Raw genomic sequence first — 21933 nt, forward strand, 5'->3', positions numbered from 1 at the left:
TAAATTAAAAGTAAAAAAAAATACCAACTTTGTTTTACTGAGTGGGTTTAACTTGAAACTGCCTCCTCTTCCCAGTTTCCTAAAATACATTAATTGGATTCATGCTAAGTTGCTCAACTGTGTCTGACTCTTTGTGACCCTGTGGACTGTAGCCCACCAGGCTCCTCTGTCCGTGGGATTTCCCAGGCAAGGATACTGGAGTGGGTGGCTATTTCCTTCTCCAGGGGATCTTCCCGACCCAGGGATCGAACTTGTGTCTCCTGCATAAACAGGCGGATTCTTTATCACTGAGCCACCTGAGAATCCCCATTGATTGGATCAGTGATATAAATGTTGCCTCACTGTGCACTAAACTTATACATAGGCTCTAGCTGCCCATGGGCTGCCTATCCAGATCCAGTAATAACCGTCACCTCGAATTATTCTTTGAGCTTACTTATTACTCTTCTATTAATATTTCAAGAACATGTTATCTTTACTCATTGCCTTGTTTTCCTAGACTGATTTTATTGGGCTCAGAGATGTGTTGACATTATGCTGAGAATGAGGGAATGGATGAGGAGGATGTATGTAGCTTGGAGTTGGAACTGAAAAAGGCTTAACCATTCCCCGGGTCTCAGCCTGTCTCTTGGCGGGACTGTTAGCCCCCTCCACCTGTGGCTGCTCACTTACTATGATTCACTTCCTGTCAGCTGGTACAGGCGTCCTGCGTTAGGTCTCTCTTGATCTGTGTTGGTTGAAAGAACTGATTGCAGCAGGAGATGAACCTCGGGTTCAGGAGAGATACCCAGGAAGGAAAAGGCATTATGTTGGACCAGGCTGATAGCCACGGAGAAGAGCACTGGACCAGACTCAAGGTATATTTTGAAGATTTGAGATATTTCTTGGAAAGATGTGCTGGGAGATAGGAAATGAAGGATTTAGAAAAGGGTTGAATCAAGATTAAAAAAAATCTTTAAAAATCTAAAGTAATGCCTAGTCAGTGTAGAAAATCTGAAGATATAATAAAAGCATACAAAAACCTCTTATCCCATTAAAACGTGTTTTAGTATATTTCCTCTTAAGCTTTGATATATCGATGAAAATAAAATGAATGGTCTGACTCTTGGTCTGGATTGATTTAAACCAGATTTGGAGGGTGGATTTAGGATGACTTTGCCTAAAATAAAGGCTGTGTACCATTTACAAAATTCATTTTTGAAGGACAACTCAACAAAGCCAGTGGTCATGGTTTAGGAAAGTTGAAACTATGGCAGAATGAACCATTGAGTGAGCATTGACTAAGAGAGATGTGTATTTATTAAGACACCACGGGCGGAGAACATGGAAATATGGGTCCCTTGCTGAAGGTCTCAGTTACACACGCTCCTGTGCTCCGTGTTGATTATTTCGATTTCATTTTCCTACGTGGGTGACTCAATGGAATGCTCATAGGTGAAGAGAAGCAGAGATTTCTTCATTTAGTGTCATTGGTCTAACACTGTGTGTCAGTATCTGTATTGCAATTTGCTTACATCTGTGTGTCAATAGCTATAAATCTATTTCCATTTTTATATCAAGTAGAGATAGTAGTTTGTGTGTGTGTGTGTGTGTATTTTGAAGCCTGCATTTTACATCAATGTTATATCACAAATGTTTTCTAATTATTGCTGGCACATTTTCAGAATTTATTCTGTAACTCATCAACTTACTGAACTTTTATTTCTAATTGTTTTTTCATTGATCCTCTTGAGTTTCCTAGAAGATGGTCATATAATCAGCCAATACTTTTGTCTTATCTTTTCCAATAATTGTACTTAGAATTATCTTCTAGTCTAACTTTACTAGCTGAGTTTAAAGAAAGTTTAATAATATTGGCAAGAAAAGAATCTTCTTTTATTTTTCTATCCCACTTCTGGTTTTAATAGGATGACTTTTAGGGTTTCTAAAGTATGATCTTGTCTGTTGATTTGAAACATTCCTCATGCTTCAGAGGTTCACTTTTATCTCAAGTTTGTTGAGTTTATTGTTACTGTTCATTCAGAAGTTAATTCTGAATTTTATGTAGTGTCTCTTCAGATTAAGATAATTGGGATTATGTTTTTCTGGTTTATGTTTGTATTATAAATTTACTTTGAGCTCCAATAATAATGCTTTTAGGAAAACAATATTTTTAAAAAATATGTAACATTTATTTATAAAGTACTTCTTGACTATCTTATACATTCTGATCCTGTGGTGAATGTTTGGAATATAATAGAGAACAAAGAAATGGTTCTTTCCCTAATGAATTTAATAATCTAGTGGGGAAGACAGAAAATAAAGGGTGTTTTTTGAAGTTTTCTGTTTTCTTGGATGTTATTTCAGGTGGCCAACATTCTTTTTAGAATAGAGCTCTAATTTTAAAATGGAAGACAGCAGGATGATAAGATGTAACACAGAGGATCTTGCTTTTAAAGAAAGTAGTTTTCAGGAGGAACTTGCTTTGTGATGGAAAAGACCAATTTAAACATAAATAAAAATATTTTCAGAGATATATTTATGACTCCAGGAAAGGCAAAACAACCCAAAGTTCAACTTCACTGATGATCAAGCCTCGTTGAGTATGACCAAGTTAGTGTTCTTGTTTTTATGTTTTGGCTAACTCAGCTTATAATCCTGTTAAGAGTAGACATGTCTCCAGAAAAAAAGAGGTTTTAGTATTTTTAATGCAAATGATTTCCTATTCAGGGATGACTCTCATTCCCAGACCCTAATAAAATAGACATTGCTGGTTGTCTGGATATTACCTATATTCCCTTCCTTTGTACTAATAAAATTCTGATTTTCTTTGGAGAAGAAATATGCCCAACTAAAATACCTAACATCCAAGACCTCCTTGAGGAGAGGGATGGCCAGTCCACCCAGTTTTATCTAGTGAGATATAGGCAGTAGGCTTTGCTGAGAGGCTTTGCAAAAAATTTTTTAAACCTGATTGGCAGATTCTTTATAAGCCCTTGCCCCTATTCTCTTCCTAGAATACAGACATGATGTCTGGAGATTCAGGAGCCTTGGCGGCAAAACATTCATTCTAAGAACGAAGGAGCCAGATGTAGAAGCCTTGATTGTTGCTGATAGACACATGCAACTGAAGCAGCGTAGAATTGTTTACCATTGAATTTCTGGTTACCTGAAAAAAAAAAATAGACCTACACATTGTTTGAGTTTTTTGTTACTTGCAGCCAGACACTTTTCTAACCACAGGGTTCAAGTCAGACTTTGTTAACAAAACTGGTCATATAGAAGCGTCTATTTTCAAAGACTATGTCTATGAAACCTCTCTGTAAGATGTGGGAGAGTATGGGAAGACCTTGGGAGAGTGTCTGGAATAGAAGGAACCCTCGGGATCCACAGCGTCCATTCTAAAACAACAACTCGCCTCTAGCATTTAGCACTTAGCTGCTTTTCAGCTGCTGGTCCCAAGTGAAGTGGCCTCGAACTTAGTGCCTGGTGAACAGGCTTCTATCGCCGATCACACAGCAGTTCACCTGTAAGTCCTGATAACCTCAGCTCCAAAGGTTCATTCCATTTAGAAGGAATTTTTTTGTTTGCAGTTTAAATGATATAAATACTCAGTGAACTGTAGGCACTTCCTGCTGCTTCTGGTTTTCATCTCGAAAAAGCAAGAGACTGTGTCCCGTACTGCAGAAAATTAAGAGCTCATTTGTGCAAAAGGAGAAGCTTGCTCTTCAGAGTTGCCTGTCATTAACTGTCATTTTATTATTGAACGCTGGGCTTTCCTCCTGGTTAGTGGTGAAGAATCCGCCTGCCGTGCAGGAGCTGAGGGTTCGATTCCTGGGTCGGGAAGACTCCCCGGAGAAGGAAATGGCAACCCACTCGATTATTCTTGCCTAGGAAATCCCCTGGACAGAGAAGCCTGGTGGGCTATAGTCCGTGGGGTTGCATAGAGCCAGACGTGACTTAAACAACAACAAGGAACGCAGATGACTTTAAAGAGTTGCCCTCAGTGATGGATGGCAGCACCCTAGGTCTTGGCCTTGTGAATAGGGTCAAGATAAAACCATCATAAAAAGCAAAATTCAACAGCCTGTATTAAAGAGAAAACAAAACAAAACAAAAAAATCATGAATGATCACTGAGTCAGCTTCATAGACATTTTAACACTTGCTATTGGTGGCCAGGGTTACGGAAACTAGGTCTCTTAATTGTACTTGCCCACGATGAGGACAGATCTAAGTCTGCATAATCCTGGCTCTATGTGAATCAATGCTCCATGTGAATCAATAACAAGCTTGTGGGATAGGGTTTGCACTGGCAAGACATTTCTTAGCTGAACATCTGTTTCAGCCAAATAAGGAAATTTCTTATCAACAAAATGTAACCATGACCCTGAGAATCTCTTTATCAATTCTTTATCTTTCTACAGGCACAGACAGGAAAATTTTTTAAGAGAAAGATGAGAGAGATCCAGATGTTCTCTCCCTAGAATAGTGTCTTATAAAAATGTGTTTAGATTACTGGCAAATCACAGTGCAACCAAAGGTCTCTCAACTCATCACAAGAGCCAGACCTTCAAGATGATACTGGAAATTTCTCAAGGCTGTTGGAAAGAACCGCGCACTGAAAATACATGTTTGCAAAGTAAGAGGGGACTCCTTTCATTGGGCAGATGCTAAGTGTAGACATTCTGCAAAACGTTTTCAGATATTTATCCGCACAGCAGCGCTGTGAGGGAGGTACCAGGGTCTCTCTCTTCCGGATGGGGAAATGGAGGGTCAAGGTTACAGCCAGTACACAGCTGAGCCCGTGTCTGTGAGCAGCTGGGTGGATTGCAGGATCTGAGTCCTTCCATTGAGCTGTGCTGGCTTAGTCTCATCATAGGTGGCACAGCTTGGTTGGGGGTGTGTGACGTGAACACATGTGATGTTAGAAAACAACACAAGACCAAGGACACAGGAGTGCAGCCTGTGGTTAATCGGCAAGTGAGAGTTAGCATCTGTGAATTTGTCGTGAACCAGAGCAACCTGGGAAGGCCTGGCCTCTCTGCAGGACTTAGGTAGGTCCACATGAATTGTAGACAGGCTGAAAGATGTGAATCTGGTAGGCGATAAGCCCAAGGTATGCTCATCACATTGCTAGTAGATTCATTTGACGATGGAAAGTTTCGATGGAGGCTTGAGGGTAGGTTTCAGTGGGCCGTGAATTTCAGGCTGTTGTACATTTTAATGCAGGTCAGTTTCTTTCTGCCCTTCCCTCATTTCCTACTCCTCCAATCCTCTCCCACCACCTTGGGGGGGTCTCAACACTTATTGTCAGGGGTTATGAAGTTCTACGTGAAACTTTAGTTTTTATTTTCTAAATTGTAATGATAATTGGAAATTATTACAAGCATATGTAGAAAATCAGCCCTCACTGTATACTGCAAGTGGAGGATAAACAATGTTACCTCAGTTGAATGCATAAGGATCTCGCATTTGTTTGCATAGAGGAAATTCTGGCCATTTGAGTCTGTACACAGCACCCAGTAGGATGGACAGGCCAGACTTCTACAGGGTGAGTGTCCTGCCTGTGCGCGCGGATTTTGTTATGGAACTTGTCAACTTGAAACCCTTCAGTTTGGACAGCGCAGCCGTTAACACCCAGGAAAGAAAGAATCTGCTTCTGAGACAGATGCTGATGGTGCCTTGCCCGTACCTGGCTGGCAGTCACTGTCCTGGCCTGTGCCCAGGTGTCCAGCTACAAGCACTTCTGAGTCTTTGCCTAACGGCTTTCTCTTGGCAGGCCAGATGTGTGGAGATAATTTTGGGAGCAGCTGTCCACCAATGACAAACGGGAATTGGAGGATAAATATCCTAGTTGCCTCACTTCTTGGTGGGCCAGTTCTGAGGTTTCCATGGCAATGAGCTCCACACCTGTCTATCACGGCATGGTGTGTTGACCTTTCCTTCTCTATATCATGTACCCACATTGCTCACCAGTGGTTAACTAAGATCAGTTTTGAAATAAACCCCTGCATCTGAATCTTTGTCTCAGATTTGCTTCTAGGAAGCCAAGCCTGATCCTGCTTGCAAAGCATGTGGAATAAATATTCATTTGATGAAGATTCCTGGAACAGCACAGTGCTAACCTCATCTTTGGGCTTTCCTGGTGGCTCAGCCGTAAGGAATCCGCCTGCAATGCAGGGTTCAATCTCTGGGTCAGGAAGACCCCCTGGAGAAGGAAATGGTAACCCACTCCAGTATTCTTGCCTAGGAAATCCCATGGACAGATGAGCCTGGCAGGATGCAGTCAGTGTGGTCGCAGAAGAGTTGGACACAACTTAGTGACTAAACAATAGCAGCAAATCTTATCTTTAAGGGAACAAAATAGTTCTGCAGAGTTATCAATATATGCCTTAATGCAACGGGCATGCAAGGGTTATTCTTGGGCAGATTTTGGTTCTGATGATCCTGAATTAGAAATAAAAAATTTCAGTGATTAATACAATTTTAGACAGTTTTCTTGTGAGAATCACTATTCATTACATTAAGCATTATTCCTTACATTAGCATTATTGAAACTGATATAGAAACAGATTAAATATACAAACAAACCTGAGACTATATCCTTCTGCTATTAAACCAAATATCAGTGATTTTTGTTCCAGCAAAGTACCATCATCTGTCACATTAAATTAATGTTGGGAATTTAAATTTTATTGGTTTTGTAGTTGTGTTTGAATATAATTTGAAAATTTATTCTGGATTTATAGTTATATCAAAACTGTCACTATAAGGAGTTTATAACTAGTTTTATGTTTATACATATTGAAGTTAAATTATAATGAATTTCAAAAATTACATCCAAGGTCCATGAGAATATCTATATTTTCCTTTATAAAGGAGATGACTTGAGCCTAAGGAAAAACTCGCGAGGTGATTGGGAGCCCTCGGAAGATTTTGATAATAAGGTGACCTTGTGAAAACGATGTTTCAAGACAAATTAACAGAAGATGAATTTAAGTAGATGTCAGCAGTGCCTAGATTATAGTAGAGGCACAATACTATTTTCTGAATAAATGAATTAAAGTAGAAATCTATTGCAGCAAACTAGACAGTATAAATACATATGTAAAATCTTATGGTTTAGTTGCCAAGTCGTGTCTGACTCTTTGTGACCTCATGGGCTGTAAACTGCCAGGTTCCTCTGTCCATAAGATTTCCCAAGCAAGAATATTGGAGATGGATTCCATTTCCTTCTCCAGAGGATCTTCCCAACCGAGGCAATTGAATTTGCATCTCCTGCACTGGCAGGCGGATTCCTTACCACTAAGTCACCGGGGAAGTCCATATACAACCTGTTGTTATCGTTCAGTTGCTAAGTCATGTCTGATTCTTTGTGACCTGGGGGACTGCAGCATGCCAGGCTTTCCTGTCCTTCACTGACTCCCGCAGTTTGCCCAAATTTATGTCCATTGAGTTGGTGATGCTATCTCACCATCTCATCCTCTGTTGCCCTCTTCTCCTTTTGCCTTCAATGTAGAACCTAGGCTGCTGCAGTGAGAACGTGGAGAGTTAAAAGAACTTCATGACTTTGAAGAAATGTTTTATTGGAGTGTAGTCGGCTTACAGTGTTGCGTGCGTTTCAGGGGGACAGCCAAGTGAGTCGGTCGTTCATGCTTCTGACTCTTTGTGCACAGAATGTGCATTAGTTCCAGGTCTGCTAGGGCAGAGCCCCAAGACAAGAGTTCACGGGCAAGTGATTTATTAGGGTTGTGCTCCTAGGTGACACCAGTGAAGGAGAGATTTCAGACAAAGTCCCCCGGGGTGAAACCCCCCAGAGTGAAATTGAGGTCTGACCGCACAGGGGAACCACGGAGCGTAGCTCAGACCTCCACGTCGATCGCAGTTTGAGTCGACGGAGCCAGGCTTTCACACCCCGACACCAGCCGGTCATCGCCGAAGGGCTGCGACCTTCCAGCGCATCCAGCTTTCTGTGGTCAGACAGCTATCTTCCGAGAGGGAGAGGGGACAGCCTAGCAGCTGCAGCACCCAGGGCTGGGGAACGATGCGCAGAGAGGGTCAGAGGGCATATCTGTGTGCAGGGCTGACAGTCCATCACCACGAGTGAGGCATCGCGGTGAGCGCACTGACCTGTGAGGTGATAGTGGACATCACACGAAAAGGGGGCCGGGGGACCTCCCTGGTGGTCCAGCGGCTCAGAGTCTGCCTGGCAACGAGGGGGACTCGGATCCAATCCCGGGTCAGGGAACTGAGGTCCCACAAGCCACGGGGCAGCGGAGCCCGTGCACCAACTACTGAGCCTGTGCGACCCAACCAGAGAGTCTGTGCAGCGCAGTGAAGCCCCACGGGACCCAGCGAAGGTGCTGTGTGCCGCGACCAGGACCCAGTGCAGCCAGGTCGGTAAGCAAGCAGGCAAACATTCAAAAAAGTAAGAGGAAAGGACTCTGGGAGGGGTCCTGGGAAGGAGACGATGAGTCGTGATTGCTGGGTGTTTGGGAAGAATGAAACACTCAGAACCCCAACCCCCTCGCCCCCTGCTCTATTCCAAGCCGTCATCATTTCTCCGCCGGATCGCAGCCTCACCAAGTTACTTTCCTTTGCCCAAATAGGCCACGTGTGCGTTTACGCCTCTGCGCCTCTTTGTTCCCTGGCTGAGAGGTGCCCTTCTCGCCCTTCACCATCTTTCAACACCCATTTCACGTGTGACCCGTTCTGTGAAGCCTCTGCCAGCGTTAGTCAGTGCCTGCTGTGTCTTCCCACAGTCCTCGGGGCTCACGGCTAGCAGAGCTCTCAGTGGTCCACGCTGGTTGCCTATTCACGTCTGTCTCTTTGGGCAAGTGGAAACTACATCTTATCCTTCTTGTGTCAGCTGTGTCTACCAGGGATCAGGATACTGCTTTCAACTGTGTTCTTCAAACCTCATTAACTGTAACCCACAGGAAGAAACGCATTTTATACCATGACCTACTCTATATGTCCATAACACATATACACACAGAGTTGAAACAGAAGTTTCATGGAACAAAATTTACCATAATGGAATGCCACACACTCTTGATATTTTGTATTCTCTTCTATTCATTATTCATATGTTCTGGCCAAAGCCCACCAAGCCAATTAACTTACTAATGACTCACGACTCTCAGTTTGCAAAACTCTGCTTAGCATAAGCTCACGAACTGTTTGTTGATATGAATTGCAAAACATTGGCTTATTTTGAAGCAAACTTCAGATATCATGTAATTTGATCCATAAATACCTTGGTATGCATTTCTTAAGCATAAAACTCGTTAGCTCTTCATACCTAAAAATACAGTATTTGTACCTAAAATGTATGGTAATTTCTTGGTATCAGGTATCCAGACAGAGTTCAATTCTCCCAATTGTCTCATAGTTTTTAAGAAATTCTGGGACATCCCTGGTGGCTAAGACTCTGTGCTACGAATGCAGGGGCCCAGGTTTGATCCCTGGCCAGGGAACTAGATTCCACATGCTGCAAATAAAGATTCCCCATGCTGCCACTGAGACCCAGTGCAGCCAAATACATACCTGTTAAAAAAGAAATTGTATCTGATTCCTGTTTTTCTTACATTTCTTTTTATCTATTAGTCATTCCTCTCTCTTTCACCCTCATCACAACACTTTAGGTCTTTTATAATATGGGTTTGCTGTATTATTTGAGTATATTTAAACCTACTAGACAAGACAAGAAAGCAGATGGGATGGATGAAACTCATAAGAAATTGTAAGCATTGATGGTAGGTAAGCTAGTGGCTTATGAAATGTCAGTGATACTCTCAGGCTGTGTTAAGAGTGTAAGGAAGAGCTTGTGGAACAAAGGTGGAATTCAGGAGATATGCTAAATAACAGAGTAAACTAGTAATCATGAGAATGATACAGAAGAGCTGGAATGCTTGATGGAACAAGCAAGAGCTTTACTTATAGCCAGAAATGGATGGAAAGACCAAGTCAGAGTGAGAGATCATGACATCTCTGGGCTGACAGCTGTGTCCTCCTTAAATCAGCCCCCACTGGAGGCCTCCGGATGCTCCTGTTCTGCACTCCAACCTAGAAGTGCAGATAAAACCCTTAGTGACTCAGCAGGCTGATTGGCTAGAGATAGCTGTGGACAGGTGTATTTGCCAGGATAGAGCAAGTATGTGCCATTGGTCCCAAGCATCTTCCATTTGTGGTCCCCTTGCTCAGAGCTCAGTTCTGGTCCTTGTAACCTCGCTATGGCGTTTGCAGAGGATGATGCAGGAGGGAGGTAAAGGATGCATCAATGAATGATTTCTGATCTCTGACTAAAGTGGTGTGGTCTTTCTGCATGCTTGCATTTTTATCCTAAGTGTGACATCCCATTTATTTCCCTTTGCTTCTTTTTCTAAAAACCTAAATTTTTAAAAAAGGCTTTCTTTTTCAAAGAAGTTTTAGTTTTGTAGCAAAATTGGGAGAAGTCATGGTGATTTCCCATGTATTCCTTGTCATCATGCGTGCGGAGCATCCCCTATCATCAATATCACCCACCAGAGTGGTGCATTTGTTACAACTGATGAGCCTGCCTTGACGCATAATTTTTACCCAGAGGCCATAGTTTATATCAGGGTTCACTCTTGGTGATGTACATTCTGTGGGCCTGGACAGACGTCTGATGATGTGTATCCGTTGTTATGTTACGTATCAGTATGGTTTGGTAGGTTTTAGTTGCTAAGTCGTGTCCGATTCTTGCAACCCCATGGACTGTAGCCCACCAGGCTCCTCTGTCCATGGGATTCTCCAGGCAAGAATGCTGGAGTGGTTGCCATCTCCTCCTCCGGGGGATCTTCCCGACCCGGGGATGGAACCTGCATCTCCTGTGTCTCCTGTGCTGGTAGGCGGGTTCTTTACTGACTGAGCCACCAGGGAAGTCTGTATTTGGCAGTGTATCAATTTATATATTTTTATATATAAAAATCCTCCGTGCTCCATCTATTCATCCTTCTTCACTGCCACCCTCACTTGTGGATATGTGTTTCCAATTGATCTATTAAACTGTGATCCCAGCATCTTAATTTGGTCTGTGAACCTTTCTGTTCTGTGATGACTGGGTTAGCTTGCCTGGCAATGTGCTTGGAGATTACCATGGCATTCAGGCAGTTTCCCACAAATCTTTAATACAAGCTGATTTTAAGATGCTGATTGTAATTCCTTTTTAACGCATCTAATGTGGACCCTGGTGGTTGCTGATCTAATTTCTTCATTATCTGCATCTCCACTTCTCTTCCGTAGAATCCTGGTTTTCTTCGGATATCCACACCTTCCCCACTCAACAAGTTGCCTTAGGGGAGGCCAACCCCATTCCAGTTCCTCAGTAAACCTGATTGGTGTAAGGTTTTCCATTCAAATCCCACCTGCCAGCAGGTGACTCAGGAATGCTCACTTGATGTAATTCTGGACAATGAACTCTGGGAAGTCTGCTGGGTTGTGGGTGGGGGAAGTTTCTGGAAAAGGGTTCCCCAGTCCTATTGTAAGACACACTTCACAGGATAGGAATCCTCTCTTATACCTCTACATATTAAGCCAGGAAGTGACACACGGAATCACTGGGTGCATCTTGTCGACAGCCCCACGTGCGTGCTGAGAAGTGAGAAGTGGACAGATTCTCCTCTGTTATCAGAGACATCACTGCACAGACTGGAGCCGCCCTAGACCCGACCCCACCTCTTCTCTCCTGTCGTTAAGTCTTCTTCATTCTTGGAACCACCTTGGGTCCAGGTTTTTATTTCTTGCAAGTGAGAGCACATTTAACCAAAATACCTCCCCATAGCTATGGTTTAAATGACTTAAGCTGGCCATTTCTTAATATATGATTGTAGCCTGTCTGTACCGGATCTGGGAGTTTATTTTTTAAATTAACTAGTTGATTTTTAATTGGAGGATGATGGCTTAACAATGCTGTTCATTTCTGCTGTACCATAGCGTGAACCAGCTGTAAGTATGTGTGTGTCCCTTCCCTCCTGAACCTCCCTTCCCTACACACGCCCATCCCACCCCTGGGTCATCACGGAGAACCGCGCTGAGCTCCCTGGGCCAGACGGCATCTTCCCACCAGCTGTCTGCTTTACACATGGTCGTGTATCTGTGTCAATCCTACTCTCTCAATTCATCCCACCCTCTCCTTCATAGGAGTTTATTAAAACACGTATTCTGGGGCCCACTGTAAACATACTAATTTGGAATTTTAGGGAGGCACTGGCACTCTTATACACATGAAGGCATCAGACATTATAGCATAAACTTGATGAGGCTTGTTTAAAAATTTATGTGAAACCTGCAGATAAAGCTAAGGATGACTCCATGTCCTTGCACCATGACTGATCAGACTCACCCAGGAGTTAACTTAACACTAAGGAGAGTGCGCCTGTAAGTTTGACTTGCTGTTTGCTGTTTGGTTGGAACCAGAAAACATAAGTTGTGTGTTAACTCACAGACTTCTGTCTGGAGAAAAGAGAAACCCAGGCAGTTGTGGCTTGGTGACCATAGGACATGGCCCAGTTTTGAATCTCGTAGCAAATTCGTTTCAGCTCCTTTCGAGCCACTTACAGCATAAAGTGGCATCCCTCACCTCCTCCTTTGAACCGCTCTTGCCATCACTTTGATTCCCTCCTTAATAAGTCGAGTCAAAATTTTGACACGTAGTCATGTGGCAATTGACATCTGCTTACCCCAGACGCCCACTCCGCCCTCCCTCACCCCCGCCCCCTTGGCAACCACAGGTCTATTCTCTCTGTTGAAAAAGATGGTGATTTAAAACACAAAAATAGTAAAAGCAGAGCAATGCTGGCTTCTTAGAATCTAGCTGGCTCTGCCTTCCCTTTCTTTGTTTGAGAAAGAAATTTTCAGTTGTTGGAGAGGTGCGTGAGACAGCTTAGTATTGCCTGAGGTTTCTCCTTGATGTAATTGGGAACGAGATAGAGAACCAGAAACAGGGTAACTTTTCTCAGTGCGGGAGTCGACGTGTCTCAATTCGGTTGTCCAGGCTGACTCTTTTAATCACTGGGCATGGCAATCGACTCCAGTATTCTTGTCTGGAGAATCCCATGGACAGAGAGGAGTCTGGCAGGCTCTGGTCCATGGGGTCACAAGGGTCAGACACGACTGCAGTGACTTAGCGTGCATGTGGAGTCCGCCTTTGGAGGCGCCCCTCGGAGGCAACATTACGCACTCAGCCCCATTCCCAGCACAGAGCAAATGCTCAGCGAAGGTACCTTTTGGTCATAGGAATATTCATCATAAAACAGAACACATTCCTTTGTGCACCTGCCTGGATGGGAAAGGTCTGGGAATCGTCTGCTGAGTTATTAATTACTCATAGATTTCATGTGTGTTTTCACGAGACTGCTGTTTTCCTATTCCGTCTTAGAATATGCTTTCAGAGGTTCGAGAGCTCCTGGGCGTCTCGTCTTTGTATCATTTGGCTCCTAGTACTAAAAGCCACATCCTGTTATGTTTGGTTGCTAGGTGGAGAAATGTTATCATGGGCTTCAGCAATAATTTATCCACAGAGCTCAAGGAGTTGTCATGTTCTCCTGACAGTGAGCTGCGGCACTTTATCAGCCGGCCTGTAAATCAGGCGTGTGTGGGTGCGGGTGCCAGCTCTGTTTGATCTCTCTCAGACACTGTAATAATCTGCTTTTGTCTGATTGATTCCTTCACATCCCCACGCACATTGCAACAGGGAGTGGGGTGCCCTCTGTTTATCTCGGCTGGTCATCTGCAGGAGGCCAACAGGGCAGAAAATACTCTTCGTGCCGAGATGGAAGAGGTTTTGGAATTAGGGCCTTTCCATCATATCCCTGAGCTGGTTTCGTTCAATAAATCAATGATAGCAGAATTGAATGCACCATAAATACCTCAAACCATATCTCTTACAAGAATGTAAGAGTAATTCATAGAAACAGGAAAGGTAACTTTGCAGGAAAGAATTACGACCCCAACAAGCCGCAGCCGTTCAGGGCTTTTTACTGGCTGTGTTCACATCTCGCCCTTTGAACTTTTGAGGGGGAAGGAAAAAAAAATGCCACTGGCTGGCGTTTGCTTCCGGAAAGCGCAGGGGGTAAAATTGAGTAGAAGGGATCCTGTCAAGACCGATGGCTGCTTTTCAACCTGAAAACGAGTTTTTCTCAGTTTCTGTCGGCTCCTGTTACATGTGGTCCCTCTTTACCAAGGGATACGTCACATCATCCACATGGACCGCGCTGGGCTCTGCTGTCTGATGGGTGACGAGTCTCGTTTCTGCTGCCCCCACGCCAGGCCCTCTTGTATGAGTTTTGCCAGCCGTCGTGATGCTTTGTGAGTCTCTCGGGTTAGCAAACCTGATCCCCATTTTCTGTGCTCCTAATTGCTGACAGGTATTATGGGGGTACGGTTTGGTACCCCTTGCCCCCAGGAGTTGGGCTGAAACCTGTGAGCTAGTGGCTGCCTGGGGCATGGCAGTGGCTTGCTGCGCGGCACCCCGGAGAGCTGTCCCAGACGTCCGCGCCTGCCTGAGTCGAAAGCAGAGGTCAGGCTGCATTGTAGACGTGATTGACTAAATCCCATCTGAGAGGAGGATTCCTCTTTCCCCTCTCAGATGGCGGATGGCGGCAAGATGGAATTCCAGAAAGAGGCCTTTCAGCTCAGAAGTGGATATAGCTCTGGGGGGTAAAAAAAGACAGCTTGGGTAGGCTGTTCTCATGCAATCCAAGACACACACTGTTGTTCTTATATTCACGATGGGAGTCAATACTATTAATGATGATTTATTCTAATATGAGTATTAGAAGCAGCGGTTCTAACTTGGTGGTTAGAGTTGGAGTAGGTAAACCACAGTCAGTGGCAAATCCAGCCTGTCACCTGTTTCTGTCAAGAAAGTTTTATTAGAACATAGCCACATCCGTTTATTTCCATATTGTCTGTGACTGCTTTCTGCTCTAATAGCTGAATTGAGGAGCTGTGGCAGAGACCATGTGGAAAGCAGAAAATATTTACCATCTGGTGGCCCTTTACAGAAAGCATTTGCAAACCCCTGGGCTAGAGGGTTTTTCCTGGTGCCAGACAGCCGGTTCCAATCGTTTACCAGCTGGGTGACCTTGGGCAAGTTACACAACCTCTCTGATCCTTGGCTTCCTCACATAGAAAATGAAGATTATAATAATATTTATCTTAACAAGTTGGTGGTGGCCTGATGAGCAGCTTAGCGCCAACAAGTGGGTAACACTCTCCCTTCCGAATGGCTGGTTGCCTGTGCCCTTGTGCCCATCTTGAGCAGATGCAGCCGGCCTTCACCTGGCGTTTAACCCTGATGTCCTACACGTGCCGCGCCAATGCATGTGCTAGTGTAGGTTTATGGAGTGGACGCGGGCAGCGCAGAACTTCGGAAAAAGAACAGGGCAGAGTGATGCCTTTTCAAACAAGGCTTAGCCTGTACATGGACTTCAAGATATGTTCCCAGAGTTAGAAGATTTATTCCAAGGTCTGCACAAAACTGAGTTATTCTGGTCATTCAAATGAGAAAGATGTGGCCTCAGTGGTGTTACAGGATGATCTACAATACATCTGAGAGTGTGTGCTCACTCTTTAAAGAGGACTTAGATGTAATTTAAACAAATTGAAGGTTAAATCACCTATGTGAGACCCTGGGCTCGGATGACCATGTCCAGCAAATGTTCCCTGAAAAGGGCAAGAGGCATATGTTTTAGCCTCACATCTACTCAGCTCTGCCACTGTAGCATGAAAATAGCCATAGACGATAGGAGCACAGATGGGCAAGGTGCTGTTCCAATAAAACTTTATTGATAAAAACAGATGGAGGGCCGTGGGCCCAGAGTTTGCCAGTCTTGCTCTGCCATCTCTCAATAAAGCTCATAGTTAGTCCTATGAGAACTAATTGATTAATCTTAGTAAGGATTTATGTGTAGGTATGTTGATAGCCACATCATGCGCCTTTACCAATGAGGAAGTTGAGGGACAAGGGAATTAAGTACTTTGACCAAGGTCACACTGCTAATAAGTGATAAAAATAGGACTTGACCTGAAGCTGTCTACTCTAGAGTCAGTACATTTAGCCACTATTCCACCCTACCTCCTTTTGTCTTAGTGCAAATAATGCTGTTTCTTGTAAAAGAGTCACTCCCACCTTTCAATTTCTTTCATGTACCTATAAAGACTCGTTTACAAGAGATAATATTTAAAAATTTTCAAAACGACCCTTGTTGGGTCAGTAACCAAAGCAGAGACCACTTTGTCTTTATGGATGCTAATGGTTTGCGGTCACTGCCTGGGCATGTAACCAATGCAGAGCCAGAAAATTCTGCACTCAGAAGGGGACCCTGTGCTTGAGGTTTAATGCTCTTGGCCTCCATATTCAAATCCCTAACTTTATCTTTATTTTTTAACCATTTGTTCATTTTTATTTGGAGGATAATTGCTTTACGATATTGTGTTGGTTTCTGCCATACATCAACATGAATCAGCCACAGGGGCACACAGCTCCCCTCCCTCCTGACCCTCCCTCCACTTGACCCCATCCCACCCCTTGGGTGTCACCGGGCCCCAGGCGGAGCTCCCCGCGCTGAGGAGCAGCTTCCCATTCGCTGTCTGTTTTACACATGGTGTGTATACACTTCAGTGCTCCTCCCTCAATTCCTAGTTTTATCTTTAAGTCTGTGTCTCACAAGTCTGACGGGACCCCACTTATGTGGAGGGACTCGGTGCTTCGGCTCACACCAGCTCCTCCCTCTGCTGCCCATCTGCCTCCCTGGGTGGGTCCTGGTGGCCCACTTCCAGGCACTGCCCGACGATGGCTGCCCCCAGCCCTGGTGGGGCCTTGACCTCACGGACTCACCCCGCAACTCTCCCCTTGCTCACAGGAGCCCAGCACATTACGGCTGATGGAGAGAGGGACTGGAGGAGAGGCGGTGGCTTCTCTTTGGTTTGGGGGTGCCCCATTTTCATTGTTCATTGGACCTCATGAATCACTTAGCTGGTCCTCTATGATTCTCAATAGTAGCCTCACCTGCAAGAATCTCAGGCCCCGCCCCAGACCTGCCAACTCTGAATCTGCATTTTTACAAGACCCTCAGATGGTTCCTGTCCTTTCAAGTCTAGATGCAGAGCCTCAAGTATGGTATCCACAGGGGCCCGATTGCCTGCGAGCTTAAAGAATCATCCCAGGTGAGTGTGAGGCTGAGCCAGCTCTGGGATCCACTGCATGTTTCCCAGCCTTCCCTGCTGATCAGAACCACTTGGGGCAAGTTTTTAAAGAGCAGGAGCACCCTGGCTCCATCTTCTATTTTCTGAGACTCTCCGAAGGAGGGCCTTGAGAACATACGGTTTTTAACTTTTTATTTTATATTGGAGTATAGCTGATTAACAGTGTTGCAGCAGTTTCAGGCGGACAGCAAAGGGAGTCAACCGTATATATACCTGAATCCAGCTTCCTTGGTGGCTCACAGTGAAGAACCTGCCTGCAATGCATGCGACTTGGGAGATGCATGTTCCATCCCTGGGTCAGGAAGATCTCCTGGGGGAGGAAATGACAACCCACTCCAGTATTCTTGCTGGGAAAATCCCATGGAGAGAGGAGCAGGCCATGGGGTCACAGAGAGTCAGACACCACTGAGCAGCTGAACACGACATGACAACTCTGTGCTCAGTCGCTCAGTCGTGTCTGACTCCTCGTGACCCCACAGACTGCAGCCCGCCAGGCTCCTCTGTCCATGGGGCTCTCCCCGCGAGAAGACTGGAGTGGGTTGCTGTGCCCTTCTCCAGGGGACCTTCCCAACCCAGGGATCCAACCCAGGTCTCCCACATCACAGGCAGATTCTTCACCATCTGAGCCACCAGGGAAGCCCAAGAATACTGGAGTGGGGAGCCTATCCCTTCTCCAGGGGAACTTCCTGACCCGGGAATCAAACTGGGGTCTCCTGCATTGCAGGTGGATTCTTTACCAGCTGAGCTACATGACAACATTCTCCCCCAGACTCCCCTCCCATCCAGGCTGACACGTGACACTGAGCAGACTTCATGTGCTATACAATAGGGCCTTGTTAGTTTTCCACTTTAGGTATAGGAGTTTGTGCACGTCAATCCCAAACTCCAGAACTATCTCTTCCCCTCCTTTCTCTCCCTAGCAACCATAAGAGAGCATATATTTTTCACAAGCACTCCAGATGACCCTTCTTACCCACTAAGTTTGGAAAACTCTTCGTAAATGACAACTAAGACCTAGAAGCATCCCAAACACCTCACTTGTATCCATATCTGCCACTCATCTGTAGGTCCTGGCTTAACCTCGCTTATAATTTATAAGCATTTTAACTAGAGCTGCTTCATCTCAAGCATCTGCGTGTTTGCAGGTAGCAGTTAAGAGCCATTTCAGGGGATTACACTGAGAAGGCCAATGTGTGTGTTTGGGAGGCCTGGTATCATAAAGATATCAAGATAAAGCGAGCTAGCCGGGCCCCCGAGGGTTACTTTGGGTAACCTCTGTTGACATCAGGAGGGCTGAGAGGAAGACAGAGAGCTGCGTTTTCACCCGGCAGTTCTGTGCACGCTGAATGTTCTCGGAACCCTCGGGCCACTGTGATGGTGGCAGCCAGAAGGTCACCAGGGTGTTAGATGACATAAGGGATGAACCAAGAATGGTAGGTCCTCATCCTATGTGGAAGCATGGGGGGTTTGCATCTGGGGAATAGATGCGGTGGCTGCCACTGTGCCCCAGGGAGGACGTACAGGCTGGAAAGAAGCTGAGTCCTGCAAAGAAGCTGGTCTTTTTTGTGGGAGATGTAGCAGGCAGTGACTCCTGCCCCCCAACAAAGTCAGACTGAAATAGCTGGACCTGGGTCTTTGCTGGCGGCCCAGTGGTTAACACTGCTTCCACGGCTTCCCCGGGGGTTTCCCAGGTGGCTCTAGTGGCAAAGAACCTGCCCGCCAATGCAGGAGACGTAAGAGACACAGGGTCGATCGCTGGGTCAGGAAGATCCCCTGGAGGAGGGCCTGGCAACTCACTCCAGTATTCTTGTCTGGAGAATCCCATGGGCAGTGGAGCCTGGTGGGCTACAGTCCATAGGGTTGCAAAGAGTCGGACCCTACTGAAGCGACTTAGCGCGCAGTACGCTTCCACTCAGGGGGCAAGGGTCTGATCTCTAGTCAGGGACTAAGATCCCACATGCTGGGCAGTGTGGCCAACATTTTTTTTTTTTTTAATTAAAAAAAATTAGCTAGACGCTTTCTGTCCGAAGCGCAGACTGTATGCAGAAACCCTGTGTACAGAGCCCCCGGGGCCGTGGCAGGACAGCTGATGGCAGGTCCCTCTGAAGGGGATGAGCCTTCTGTTCAGGCCAGCGGTTGCCATGTGGCGGTGTGGCTGTACAGTCCCTGGGGTTCAGCTTTGTGCAGGGAAGCTCAAAATCTGGATTTTCGTGTTAAAATGATGATTCTTCAGCTTAAGGAGAGGCAGTGGCAGGACCTGGATCAAGTCCTCAGAGGAGACTGTCTGGAGAGGGGCCATCTGAGCTGAAGCGCGCATGGGGTGAGGGGATGATGAAGCCGTGTGGCTGCGTGGGGTGGGGGCCGGGGGAAAGCCCGTGCAAAGGCCCCGGTTTGCCCCAGGAACACTGGGGTCCGGTGTGACTGTGCACAGTGAGTGAAGCTGAAGAGAGGAGGCCAGAGACCTCAGCGAGGGCCCGGCGATCCTCCCATTTTAGAGAGGCCTTTTACAACCCTACATTTAGTTTTCTTATCAATGATCACATCACAGTCAGTCATTGAACCTTTCTGTGGCTCCCAATTACTTTCCAAGTCATGTGACTTTAATTTGGAACCTTTAGGTAGCAACCCACTCCAGTATTTTTGTCTGAAAAATCCAGGGACAGAGGAGCCTGGAGGGCTGCAGTCCAAAGGGTGGCAGAGAGTCAGACACAACCAAGTGACTAAGCGCACAGGCTCACGTAGCATCTGCCCATCAGTTTCTCTTTGCTTCGGCACTGCTGGTTTCTGAAGTCTTAAAAAAAAAAAAAATCCACCTGCTTACTATCATTAACACTGCTGTTTGGTACACAGGGAAGTTGTTAAGATAGTAAATCCTAGAAGTTCTTATCACAAGGAGAAAAATTATTTTCCTTTATGTTTTTCTTTTTATTATGTCTATTCAAGAAGATTAATGTTAGCTAAAACTATATTGGTAATCACCAAATTAGGACAGGGATGCCTGGTGTGCTGCAGTCCGTGGGGCTGCAAAAGAATTGGACACAAATGAGTGACCGAACAACAACAAATCACCAAATTTAGGATCTGAGAAATATAAATAGAAAAGTAGAAAATATGATCCAAAATCAAGGACCTATAGAAAAGAATTTAGTAAGCATATCGCCAAGCTCAACTAAAACTGACCTTTAAATTTGACTTTGAGCTCCCTGGTGGCCAAAGCAAAAAGGATGTGGGTGGCACAGTTGGTTTCATAATTGTCATTACCAAGAAATTCTAAAATACTGCCAATCCTTAGAAGATAAACAGCAGCTTACAATATATGCAATTCAAACCATCATGCTGTGTACTTTGAACTTATACTATGAATATGTCAATTATTTCTAACAAACCTTAAAAAAATTTTTTTAAAAATCCATCTTTGTGTTGTCCTAGGACCTTGGCACACATCGTGTGAAAGAGCGTTCCTTTCTCTCCCTTGACCGTCTCATACCCACTCACCTGACACTTCCTCAAGGGAGCCTTCTGTGACCGTCATCGTGAGACTGGATCAGGGTCTGCTGGGACACCTTCTCAAGGCTTTGGATCTCCTCTGGAGCCCTTCTTACACCTGCGGATAACTAACATATTGAGTCCTTGGTTTAATGCCTATGCCCCCTGATAGTTTGTAAGCTTCCTGCATCACTTATTTTCCAGTATCCTCAGCTTGTAGGAAGGTGCTAGCAAATAGCACTCAATAAATCTTCATTTACCGAATGAACAGTTGGGTATTCTTAGGCAGTAGCTGCACCCACCTTCCCTGACCTGCACCCACTTTCACTTATCTGCATACACATATGCAGATAGCATATGGGTGCATAAAGGTGGGGGTTTGCAATTTTAGAGACAGGAGCATGGCTTCTGGCAGACGGTGTGGAAGGGAGGCTGAGGGGGAACCCTTGGGAAAGTTCCCTGGAGGTGATGAACTTAGACACAGATGGTAGGATTAGCTCACCTGTCCTGTGGGGCTCAGATGAGGCTGGATCACTCGGGTCAGGAGTGAGATGGAGGTAACATTTTCTGATAGGAAACAGAGAAGGAGTCTAAACGACGAGAAAGAAGAGAAGCGTTTGTCCCACTGCAATTCCACTGCCGAGAGGAGAGACGCAGCAGCCGTGGGCCAGCCGGAGCGATGGTCCAGCGTCTGCTTTGGGTGGCAGCAGTGCTGTTTCCTAACCTGTCCCAAATGCCTCCTTGCTGAAGAACTGACCTTTTAGTTTACATCTGAGTGATGCTGGCTGCAGTGTTTCTGATAATGAGAAGGCGAGAAGAAGAATGTCTTAAACTCTTCCTATCATGTTTAATGAGAGGGAAGTTTTTCTCTTCCCTTTCTTAATGAAATGCTTCAGAAATGACTTTTAAATCAGGAGGGGGAAGCCGATCACAACTTGTTCTGTGATTCCGTGTCCCCCAAGCTGAGGCGAGCCAGAGGGATTGTAACACTGACAAGAAAGGACTTTCTGTGACCGGCCCTGGGCATGTTTGTACTCTGTCTTCCTGCAGAAGTGATGTCTTCTCCCAGCCCACAGCTTGCATATTTGCATTTTTTTCCATCGCCCCAAGATGCTCCACGCTGCTTACATCACTCCATGGCTGTCAGCATCTGTCCTTCTTCGGGGAAATGGCAGAGTGAGGTTTAGAGAGAAATATGTCTGAAAGGCTTGCATCCTAAATGGTCCAAGAAGCA

General features: G+C 45.3%; 1 long non-coding RNA gene across 1 annotated transcript; it reads left to right on the top strand.

Annotated features, from left to right (window-relative positions):
- The first annotated feature begins 762 nt into the window (after positions 1-762).
- On the top strand, positions 763-21421 carry LOC133044507 (uncharacterized). The gene is made up of 3 exons (XR_009689955.1): positions 763-857; positions 17109-17174; positions 20643-21421. It is a non-coding gene; the product is annotated as an uncharacterized LOC133044507 (long non-coding RNA).
- The last annotated feature ends 512 nt before the right edge of the window (positions 21422-21933 follow it).

This window comes from Dama dama, chromosome 23 (assembly GCF_033118175.1).
Source record: "Dama dama isolate Ldn47 chromosome 23, ASM3311817v1, whole genome shotgun sequence".
Lineage (NCBI taxonomy): Eukaryota > Metazoa > Chordata > Mammalia > Artiodactyla > Cervidae > Dama > Dama dama.